We start from the raw sequence: 11,136 nt of genomic DNA, 5'->3' as shown, positions 1-11,136 counted from the left end.
GACGGGTTCGGGTAGTGATTTCACTACTCGAATCGGGTTCAAGTATCACCCCTTGGGTACCCGTTACCTGAACTCGATTACTATTTATAAATATTTTATTATTATTTTAATAATTAAATTAAAAATTTACAATTTTTACCAACTTTACAAGCAATTTTTTTTTGTTAAAAACTAACAAATATATGAAAAGTATGGTTACTTTAATTATTAATATGATGACATTAATATATTTAAATTAAAAAATTATTAGATTGTTAATTATGTTTAAATAATTTGAATATTATGTTATATTATAAAGGAATATAATTACTATATATATATACTTTTAATATAAATATATTTACTTTCTATTTTGTGTTAACATTATAAAAATTATGACTTATAAAATTATTAATTATAATATATATACCATTATTTATATAATCTTTTAATATATATACTTACAGAAAGCTTTTGAGATTAGAATAGTTTTGGAACCTAAATATTTTTTTAAATTTTATGAAATTAAGAACAAATCCTTATAATTAATTAAATTAATTCATGAAATTATTATTATTAATTAACTTGTAATGTTTTTTAATATATGTAGTTTATATATTGTGTTAATTTATAAGGAAAATAATTACTATTTTATATATTAAAATATTTTTTATGTATGCATGTGTGTATATATATGTACTTTAAAATATAAATATATTTACTTTTTATTTTGTATTAACATTGCAAAAATTATAACTCATAAAATTATTAATTACAGTATATATACCTTTGTTTATATAAACTTATAACATATAAATATAAAGGGAATTTATGAGATTAGAAAAGTTAATTGGGTAATTGGGTACCATGAAGAAGATTTTAATAAATTTTTTATTTAATCGGTATTTAAAAGGGTTAGGGTAATTTTAGGGTTGTGAGAATGTATTAGGGTTAGGGTTAGGGTAGTAATTTTTAAATTATTTGGGTAGTTAATAGGGTTAGGGTATTTGATTTTTAATAGGGTTAGGGTATTTGATTTTTAATAAGGTTAGGGTTCCGGTACCTCGAAATTAACGAGTACCCTACTCGTTGACATCCCTAATAGAAGAATTGAGAGTTAATTTGAATTTTTTTAAATAGTTATGTCAAATACAATTGCGGTTGTGATTACTCTTAAGTAAGCTCTAATTCTTAATTACAATAATTAATCACAATAATACATTCACGAGGGTAAATGAAAATTAGAAAATAAAACGAGGAAATTTGGTTTTGCCATGCCAAAATGCATTGGTAGTGTGTTGACCAACTTGATGTTAATTCTTTTTACTTGTTTAAAACTTATGAAGCATGATTATAAAAGGAACTATTTTTTTTAGCTCTAAAAAATAAGGTGTTTTCGAAAGTAACTTTTTTTTAACTTTAACTGTTTTTAGTCAAGAGAAAATATTTTTGAACAAAATTACCCATAATAAAACATTTTCAAATTCAAGCACACATGTTGAAAAAATGTTGGTGTCACGACCCGGCACTCCCTTCGAGCCCGTGACAACCGCCGCGAAGTCTCGGTAAATATTCATTACCCGATATGTTAATCGAAACCTCGCAAGGCTCTTGCATCAGTTTTCCACTTCCCCTGCGAGCAATAGTTACTAAATATTGAGTTTTAAGAGAATATAAACTATTTTAAATCGCAAACAATCAAAATAAAATTTTGACCACATAGGGGTATTTTGGTCATTTTTACCTGAAAATTTTGAAACTTGATAAAAATACAACGTATGGTAGAAAGATATCCATTTGTGATTAAAAATAAATTTTTGTAATCTAAATCATCCATTTGGAGTGAAAAGTTAGCTAATTAGACTAAATAAAAATATTCGATAATATATTCCATTTTCTTATACAACAATTTTTATAGAACTATGCATAAATAATTTTTGTAGCATGAGAACAAAATAAATTCATACACATAGTGATACAGTAAACCAAGTATTCAAAATTATCCTACAGTGGCATATGGGCCCCGAGATAACCAAAAGTGTGCAAGAAGGTAGACCTACGATTTTCAAGGAAGTAAGTCCAAAAGAAATCCTTAATGAAATCGACTGCCTACAGACTATCCTGAACCTGAAATGGTTAAAAAGAAAGGGTGAGTTTTCATAAACTTAGTGAGTAAACAAAGTCCGTCATTAACTTCTAAAGTCGAGTAAATGGAGATAGTTAACTTTTCATCATACCATAATCCACAACATTTTGTACTTGTTTCAAATTATATATATATATAAAACAACACATTTCATTATAATACACATCTCGACTTATAATTTTCTCAAAAACTTGGCTCGTGCCAAAAATCATACTCGGTGATACCTTGGCCGATGCATTCAACCGGGTCCGCCAAGGTTATTAAGTTAACAACTACTCATAAAAACATAATTTAGCCATCCCTTGGCGTTGGCAGAGTTAATCCTCAAGTGGTGGTTCAACGTGAAGTGAACTCTATCGTACCTTAGGAGATATCCTCTACGCCTCTCATACTAAGGTAAATATAACGGGGTTTACCGTGTCCCTCTAATAGGCTGATCCACGGAAACTCGCCTATTGCAGTGGCTAATTAAATAACCCACAAATCAATAAAATTTTGACAGCATAACGTGGCTAACATAATACTACCCAGCCTGTCAAAGGAAAACAACAGTTTATATATTTCACAACTCAAAAACCCAGCCACATATGTCATCACGTATCAGTTCATGAATCATCAATTCCAAACATTGGTACGTAAACTTAAATATATAGGCAACATCAAAGGTTGGTCTCCACATACTCTCATTTTCAAAAACATTATTGAATTGTAAAATAATTCATAAACCTTATTCCTTAAATCGATTACTAGTCATAGAACATAAAATTCATTTAGGTTCAATATTCTTAAAATTATAAAGTCGATTGTAAAAATACTTTAGATAGATAAGATGAACAGTGGTTACTCACTTTGACGGGAATTTACAACACTCTTAGTCTCGATCCTCGGGTGCAATACCTTTGCCCTTATCCGAGGGCTCACCACCTATACATAATGTGCAACAGGAAATTTAATATACTTATGCTAAATCGTCACAAAACTATTCTATGTTCTATATGAATGCATGCAATGAAATGGGAGGTGTTCGGCCTATCGCGCACTATACACTATTTAATCGGTCTAAACATCCAATTCGATTCCAATTAATTTATTCCACTTCCAGTACTCCCCAAAATTCCACACACTTCAATAAAAATCTATTCTAAGTGCAATTACCAAAATATCCCTCATTATGGTGCAAATTGCTAACTAACGCGAGTAAAATTTTTCGGTACCCGTTTTCGATTTTCGGTATTCCTAAGCACCAAATACATATAAATGGCATGAAAAACAACCAAATTCATCATCAATCCTCACCCATAAAATTCAGCCAAGATAGGTTCTATAATGGGCATGTAGATTTCTTGCTTAATTTTCATACTAAATGTTACTAAACACCTAAAAACACTAAATTACTTTGAAATTCAACTAAATTCATCACCAACTTTCTCTCTCTAAATCTGGCCAGCATATTGCTCCTCATGAAAACTTTAATTGAATTCATGGAAAATGGAAAAGAATGCATGGGCAAGATGAATTTCAAGCTTAATATTAAAAATCTTACCTTTAGTCACCAATTTCTTGAAAATTCAACAAAATTTCCTTAGTTTTTCCTCCCTAGGGTTTTTCTTTTCTTTTCTTCTCTTTTCTGCAGGTGCTGGTCGGCCTTGAAATGCTGAGTGGAAGAGTGTTGGCTGGTTTTTAAATGGCAATATAAAAATATTAAAATTTTGACACATGTCATTTTTTTATTGGTCCACTTGTTTTATCTTAATTTTTAAGCCTTTTCTCACCACCACAAAATGATCTAATAGTTATCCATAGCATAAAATAATAATAGGTAGAATTCTGGAGCTTGACAAATGTCATGGTGGTGTTAAATTACAATTTTGCCACTAGGGTGGTAAAATTACCATTTTACCCCTATGCTCTGAAAAATACCGAAATTATAATTTTTTTTCACTTCTTAACCTCAAATCATACTCCAATACTCAAATCATATTCTAATAAGTCAAATGGGGTCAAAAAATATTTTCTAAAAATTCTCATTTTGTCCCCAGGTAGCAAATGACCATTTTGCCCCTAGATAGTGAAAATTTTGGTTTGACTCCAAATTGATCCTCGAACTCCAAATCACCATATTAAACCATTCTGGTACTTTAATATCCTTAATTTCATCTCAAATGCTCTATTTGATCTAGTTCGAGGCTTAAATCAACTTTGTTGTACCTCTAGGTGCAATACCTACTTTTGTAAATTTTTTGGGACTCTCCTAGCATGCAATCATGCTATTATCACATGTATGTCATGACAAGTATTTTATAAGGTCGGGCTTTACAGTTGGTTCTTTTAGAAAGAAAAAACTGAACACCACCATTACTTAGGAATAATGATACAAGGTGTAAAAGCTAACAACAAAAGATTTAAATTATAAAAAAAAAGATGAAAAAGACGAAAGAAGGGTCATTATCATAATCATCCTCTCACACACACAAATAAACAAATGGAGAAAAAGAAAAAAAGAAGTGGAGACGAAGCTATATAAAAGTAAGACAGAAAAACCTTAATTAGTTAGCACAAGGCTTAAGTAATTAACAAGGTTTAGGAAGCGAAACACAGAAGCTTGCTAATTGGTTAAGTAATGAGGTTAACTGGTTAAATCTCAAGACTTGAAGTACCTAGAAGCATCAAAATTTAAATTCAAAGTGAAGTTGACTGTTAAAGGGTGCCAAACGAGAAAATTCAAGTTTGAAGATTTCTTAATCAATTAAAGTTCATTTTAATCAGTTAAAAATAAAAGGAGAAAAAATTCAACCAGTTAAGAGGAGTATTAATCAATTAAGAGAAGGTTGGCCAAAGCTAGTGCATAAAGAGGTCTTAAAACAAAATGTTTTTAATCTATTAGAGTTTCCTTTAATTGGTTAACACAGTGCAAATAGCTGTTAGGTAATGCAAGTTAGAGAAAGCTTAATTAGTTAAAACCTGCCTTTAACCAGTTAATAGAACACTGTCTGCCCATTTGAATTTAAGCACTAGAAGACAAAATAATGGCTATAACTGGGTTAGAATTGTTTCCAACTGCCAGGATCTCTCCCCAACGACCAAATGTGATTCTCGAAGTATAAAAAGCCCTTTTAACAATCAAGAAAGGATAGAGAAGCAATATAAACAGAGAAAGAGCCAAAAATAGCAAAATCTTCTTTTTGCAAGTTTATCCCACTTCAATCCTTTGTAAACTTGTTTGAGCTTGAATTTGTATATTCTAGATTTGTTAGGTGATCACTTGTACGCAATCTTCTTTTTGTTTCTTAATTTAGTGTGTGAGGTACTTTAAGGCTTGTTGTAAGGGTTTAGAGCTTATATTAGAAGCTCACTTTGTAAAAGTTTGATGGAAGTTGTTAATTCCATTGGTTTACTGAAGTTGGATTGAAAATCCTTGATTAGGAAATCAAGGTAGTGGATGTAGGTCAAGGAGACCAAACCACTATAAATATTTGTGTTTTGTCCATTTCTCTCACCTTATCTTCACTTGGTGTCTTTTAACTTCAACACAATTTAATCCTTCCTTTTTCAATTGCACTGAAATCTTTAAAACTCAAGAGTTGATTTTAAAATATCCTTTGAGTGCCATTCCCCCTCCCTCTTGCATTACTTTGAGACCGACAAGTGGTATTAGACCCCATCCCTCGACTTTAAAGGCTTAATATTTTTAGGGGAGATCTAATGGCTTTACAAAAGTCTTGTGTTGCTGAGAGATAATCCACAAATACGCGTCCTTTATTTGATGGATCAAATTACTTATATTAGAGCATTAGAATACCCATTTACATTAGTGCTGCAGATTATGAGACGTGGGATGTGATCACCTGAGGCCCTTATGCTCCTACTAGTGTTCACGAGTGAGAAACTATCTAAAGTTAAAGAAGAGTGGATTGAGGCAAAAATGAGAAAAGTCCAAATAAATTTAAAGGCCATTAACACTCTTCGTTGTGCCTTAACCCTTGTTGAGTTCAACAAAATTTCAAGCTGTACCACAAACAAAGAAATTTGAACAAAACTTAAAGTCATTCATGAGGGGACTTTTCAAGTTAAAGAGTCCAAAATTACTTTTTCCACCCATAATTATGAAATGTTTAAAATGGAACTGAGTGAAGATATCATAGCCATGTTTGATAGGTTTATTAACATTACAAACATGCTTAATCAACTTGACAAATCTATCTCTGAACATGAGTTAATAAAGAGACTACTTAGAAGTTTACCAAAAAAATAAAAACCAAAAGTCACTACTACCTGAGAAGCCAAAGATCTTAATGCAGTCACCCTTGATGAAATTTGTGGGTTTTTTCTTACACACCAGTTAGAGATGAAAGAAAAAGAAGAAGAAAAAGGAAGCTAAGGAGAAGAAGAAAAGCCTAGCCTTAAAGGTAAGTTCAGTTGAGGAAGAACTAAAAAGTCTCTCAAATGATGAGGTTGAAGAGCTGGCAGTGATAGCCAGAAGATTTAAAAAGCTCATAGGGTACAAAGACAACAAATTAAGAAGAAGAAATTAGAGAAAAGATCAAGGTTCTCCATAGAAGAGCAAACACAAAAATGACTCCTACAAAAAGGATGAGGTGGTGTAATTTGAATGAAATAACCTTGTCCATTTTAGATTAGAATGCCCACTGCTCCAAGAGGAATCCTCAAAGAAGATCAAGAAGCCAAAAAAGGCAATGGTGGTTGTTGCATAGTCAGATAGTGATTCTTCTAGCTCGGAGGATGAAAAAGACAACATGGAAGAAAGAGCAAAGTTTTGCTTAATGACAAAGCTGAGAAACATGAGATAACATCTAACTTGTGTGATGTTTCATGTGATGATCAAAATAAGTATGATTATTTATATGCTAAATTTGAAAAGCTAGCTTTCAAATACAAAGTTTTAAGAAAAAAAGCCATGTCATTAAATGATGAATTGGAAAAAATCAAGCATAACTTCAACTTTGTTTTTGAGTAAAGAAATACTTTTCAAATTAAACTTCAGCTCTCTAAAATAGATTTTGAATCTTTAAAATTGGAATTAGAGAGCAAAAATAAAGCCTTGTAAAAGGCCTTGGATGAAAATGTTGTTCTTAAGATTTCAATGGAAGAAGTTTCAAAACTAAATTTGGAAAAGGAAAAATAATATAGGATAAATGCCAACATTAGAAAGAAAAGGAATGCATTCACATCATATTGCTATATGTGTGGAAAAAAGGGTTATATCTCTTATGATTGCTATCATAAGGAGAGTAACGTTTTTAAAATTAAAGTGATTTGGGTGCCTAAAGGTTCATGTGTACCCACTAACCTTCAAGGGCCCATCAAAGTGTAGGTAGCTTTAAAGAAAAACTAAAAATTTGTTTTATAGGTTGAGCAAGAGCAAAAAGAACAATATTTGAAAGGTCAACCAAAGGAAAGGCAGCCTTGGTACATCGATAGTGGCCTCTCAAGACATATGACTAGAAATGAAAGATTGTTTGTCAAGCTTGGTAGAAAGAAAGGTAGAAGTGTCTATTTTGGTGATGACTCTAAAGGTATTATCCATGGAATTGGAACCATTGGTAACACTTCTCAAACTTAAATCAAACATGTTTTACTTGTTAAAAGTTTAAAGCATAATCTATTAAGTATTAGTTAACTCTGTGATAAAGGATATAGAGTTTGCTTTGATTCCTGTGGATGCCAAGTTATTGACATTAACACTAATAAAGTAATGTTCATTGGGAATAGAATTGAGAAAATGTATGTGATCTTTCTTTATGAAATTAATAATGAATTGTCACGACCTGGAACTCCCCTTGAGCCCGTGACAACCTTTGCGGTGCCTCGATGGGCACTCATATCTCGGAATGCCAATTGGAACCCCGCAAGACTTAATATCAGTTTCTCGTTTTCCCCAGTGAGTAACTATTGCCAAATATTATGTTCTAAAGGATTTTGAGCTATTTCCAACTAAAAACTGATAAAATAAAAATTTTATTTCACAGGGGCATTTTGGTCATTTTCCACTGAAAATTTCGAAACCAGTTAAAAATGTAGTAAACAAGTACCAATCGCATAATTCATATTCAAAAATAAGTTTAAGGATCTAAAACCTTTATTTAGAATGAAATTATAATTATTTGAATATAATAAGAAGATAAAACAAAATATTCAATAAAATATTTTATTTTCTTATAAACAGTAATTTTAGAGTTATACGTAAATACTTTTTTTAACATAAAAACAAAATAAATTCATTCTTACTGTAACACAATAAACTAGAGTATTTAAATTAATTTAAATTTACAACATCAAGTGTGCCCACAAATAACTAGAATTAAGGAAAAATCTGAACCTACTGTGTGGAGGACGCTAATCCAATAGAAGCCCTCGATGGAATCAGCTATCTACAGCTTACTCTGAGCTTGAAATGGGTGGAAAGGAGGGTGGTGAGATTATAAAATCCCAGTGAGTAAACAAACATCATTTAAATAAGCTAAAGTCGAGTAAAAGGAGACAATTAAAATATCCCATCATTTTAAGTATTTTACAATTTAAAAATTTATCCCAACCCATGCAAACGGTTGTATTTCATTTAATTTCTCATTAGGGCTTATGACTTTCTTAAACAGTTGGCTCATGCCATCAAATATACTCAATGACACCTTGATCAGAGGCGTACACTCGAGCCCGTCAAGGCTGTTAAAAATTTCGTATACACCTAAAACATATTTTTAGTTTGAGAAAACACAACCGTTCGTTGGCGTTGGCTGAGTTCCCCTTCACATGGTGGTTTGGCATGAAGTGAACCCTAAAATTTACCCTAGGAGATACCTTACGCGCCTCTCCGTTCGAAGTAAGAATATAATGGGGTTTACCGTGTCCTTCTAAAAGGCTGGTCCACAGAAAACCCCTACTGCAATGATTAATTAATATATAATCGACCAATCAATAAAATTCATTCTAGCATGACATGGCAATTATTATAATTCATAGCCTTTCAAGGCTAAATGCACGTTTCGTATATTTCAACACCAATACCAATTCAACCATTCATGCAAATACTGTCATAAGCCATTAGATTCATAAATTTAATTCATAACAAGTGGTCTCCAATTACTCTATTTTTCAAAATCATCATTCAATTTTAAAACAATTTATAACATCTTTTCATGTAGACACATTTTGTTTGTAAAACTCAAGATTTACCATTTAATTTCATTTTCATAAAATTTCATCAAAATCGATTAAAAACATACTTTAAATAATAAAAATGATAGTAAGGCTACTCACCTCACAATAGCGGGATTTCTACGTCGCTATTACTTCGTATATACGTATAATTATACCTAATTGCCCGTCACCTACTTCGTTCAACACGTTTTCCTAGCAACCATTTAAATTCAATACATTTAGTGAATCAATTCTACTTTTCTCTCTTTCATTCTATCATAAATCCACTCACCTAATTCACATCTTAATATATTTTTACTATAATTAATTGCATCATTTGTTCACGTAATTCTTTAGAGTATTAACACCGGTAACTTATTTACGGTATTTAGTGCCTATTTCAACCTTCTAAGCAACTTAAATTTACTTCATATCACCAATTAACTACTGCATAATTAAATAAAATAATTTAGCCTCCATATAATCCAATTTCAAAATAAATCATGGTGAAGAGTAAAGAAATTTTTACCCAATTAAGCTAGGTTGGCCCAAATCTCCACCTTCCTTTTCTTTTGGATTTTTCTTCCTTTATTGTTTTTGGACTCTTATTCATGGACTTCTCCCATTTCTTTTTAATTGGGTCATGCCCATTCTTCCTTTATTGGACCATGTCCAATTTTCCTTGCTTGTTGGGCCATGCCCATTTTCCTTGTTATTTTCTTTTCTTTCTTTCTTTCTCTCCCACCGTCCAGCAGCCTTGTTGTCTTCCTTTTTCTTCTCTTCACATGCACAAACCGTCCACTCTCTTCCTTTCTCTCCTTCTCACCACCGGTCACACTTCCTAGCTTTTTATCTCTAAATTTTTCAGTAGCTACAGCTGTTTATTTTGGCTCCAAAATCAGCAGCTATGCTGCTCTGTTTTTCCTCAAGTATTCAGCAACTAAGCTACACCTTTCCTTCAAAAAAATTTGCAGCCAAAACAACCACAATTAACCATCAAAACAGCACCTCAAACCTTAAATTTTCTGCTGCAAAATTTTGCACTTTTTGGCCTCCAAAATCAGCAGAAAAATGGCACTGTCCGGCCTCCAAAACCAGCAGAAAAATGGCTCTTTTCAACCTTCGAAACCAGCCCTTAAATGGCTCTCTTTCCCTTCTTGAATGGTAGCAAAAACAGCCCCTCAACTCAACTCTCTTTTCCTTTTGTTTTCCTTTATCGTGCACGGTTTTCTTTTTGTTTTTCTTTCTCTCGGTTCTTTCTTCTTCCATTGCTCTTTTATTTCTCCTTTACTCTCCCTCAACCGACCTCTCTTTTCTTCTTGGTCTTCTTCACTTAGTTTGGTCAATTACACACATATATATATATATATATATATATATATATATATATTTTATTTCTCTCTTGAATGTTCCACAAACTTCCTTCATGGTCGGCCACATCAAAATTTTGTTTTTTCTTCCTTCACTTGTTGCTCCACATGGTCGGCCCCCCCCTCCAATTCACTAAGTAAAGAGTCTTTGACTCTTTTATTGACCACATGGGCTGCTGCCCATGTTGGTCTTCTAATATATATATATATATATATATATTTTTTACTCTATGATCATTTTATTTTTCTCACTAATTTCACTACATATCCTTTAATCTTTATATTCCAATTTCAATCCTTTCAATACGTCTAAAAATTCCAATTTTCATCTAATTTCCTTTCTCGATGCATGTACCCCCAAAATATAAAAATTGCACCTCAACGTGGTATTACCATAATATTTAAATATTTACTTATCCGCGTTGGTTCGACTTAACAAAACACACGTATTTCACTTTTGTCGTTCATTTCTCCAAAAATTCACTT

The 11,136-nt window shown here is 31.8% G+C and overlaps 1 long non-coding RNA gene across 1 annotated transcript; it reads right to left on the bottom strand.

Annotated features, from left to right (window-relative positions):
• Positions 1–1,909: 1,909 nt before the first annotated feature.
• LOC148760431 (uncharacterized) lies at positions 1,910–3,758 on the bottom strand. Its single transcript, XR_016023251.1, has 3 exons — positions 3,669–3,758; positions 2,974–3,049; positions 1,910–2,106 (listed from the first exon to the last, which is right to left on the bottom strand). It is a non-coding gene; the product is annotated as an uncharacterized LOC148760431 (long non-coding RNA).
• Between the last annotated feature and the right edge of the window lie 7,378 nt (positions 3,759–11,136).

Source organism: Theobroma cacao, chromosome 10 (assembly GCF_053813885.1).
Source record: "Theobroma cacao isolate CCN51 chromosome 10, ASM5381388v1, whole genome shotgun sequence".
Classification (NCBI taxonomy): Eukaryota; Viridiplantae; Streptophyta; class Magnoliopsida; order Malvales; family Malvaceae; genus Theobroma; species Theobroma cacao.
This window is presented reverse-complemented; position numbering and strand designations above follow the sequence as displayed.